This window comes from Bacillus rossius, unplaced genomic scaffold, assembly GCF_032445375.1.
Source record: "Bacillus rossius redtenbacheri isolate Brsri unplaced genomic scaffold, Brsri_v3 Brsri_v3_scf496, whole genome shotgun sequence".
NCBI classification, from domain to species: domain Eukaryota; kingdom Metazoa; phylum Arthropoda; class Insecta; order Phasmatodea; family Bacillidae; genus Bacillus; species Bacillus rossius.
The window spans coordinates 6,253-7,500 of NW_026962696.1; positions in this window are offsets into that span (position 1 = coordinate 6,253).

The following is a 1,248-nucleotide window of genomic DNA, read 5'->3' on the forward strand; positions in this document are numbered from 1 at the left end:
CTAACCTAACCTAACCTAACCTAACCTAACCTAACCTAACCTAACCTAACCTAACCTAACCTAACCTAACCTAACCTAACCTAACCTAACCTAACCTAACCTAACCTAACCTAACCTAACCTAACCTAACCTAACCTAACCTAACCTAACCTAACCTAACCTAACCTAACCTAACCTAACCTAACCTAACCTAACCTAACCTAACCTAACCTAACCTAACCTAACCTAACCTAACCTAACCTAACCTAATATTGCCTGAGAGGGGAATTTTTTTTAAATAATCAAATACAATGACCTAACCTAACCTAACTTAACCTAACCTTGCCTAAAAGTAAAAAAAAATTTAAAAATTATTAAATACAATGACCTGACCTAACCTAACCTAACCTAACCTAACCTAACCTAACCTAACCTAACCTAATATTGCCTGAGAGGGGAAATTTTTTTAAATAATTAAATACAATGACCTTACCTAACCTAACCTAACCTAACCTAACCTAACCTAACATAACCTAACCTAACCTAACCTAACCTAACCTAACCTAACCTAACCTAACCTAACCTAACCTAACCTAACCTAACCTAACCTAACCTAACCTAACCTAACCTAACCTAACCTAACCTAACCTAACCTAACCTAACCTAACCTAACCTAACCTAACCTAACCTAACCTAACCTAACCTAACCTAACCTAACCTTACCTAACCTAACCTAACCTAACCTAACCTTGCCTGAGAGTAAAAAAAATTTAAAAATTATTAAATACAATGACCTGACCTAACCTAACCTAACCTAACCTAACCTAACCTAACCTTACCTAACCTAACCTAACCTAACCTAACCTTGCCTGAGAGTAAAAAAAATTTAAAAATTATTAAATACAATGACCTGACCTAACCTAACCTAACCTAACCTAACCTAACCTAACCTAACCTAACCTTACCTAACCTAACCTAACCTAACCTAACCTTGCCTGAGAGTAAAAAAAATTTAAAAATTATTAAATACAATGACCTGACCTAACCTAACCTAACCTAACCTAACCTAACCTAACCTAACCTAACCTAACCTAATCTAACCTAACCTAACCTAACCTAACCTAACCTAACCTAACCTAACCTAACCTAACCTAACCTAACCTAACCTAACCTAACCTAACCTAACCTAACCTAACCTAACCTAACCTAACCTAACCTAACCTAACCTAACCTAACCTAACCTAACCTAACCTAACCTTACCTAACCTA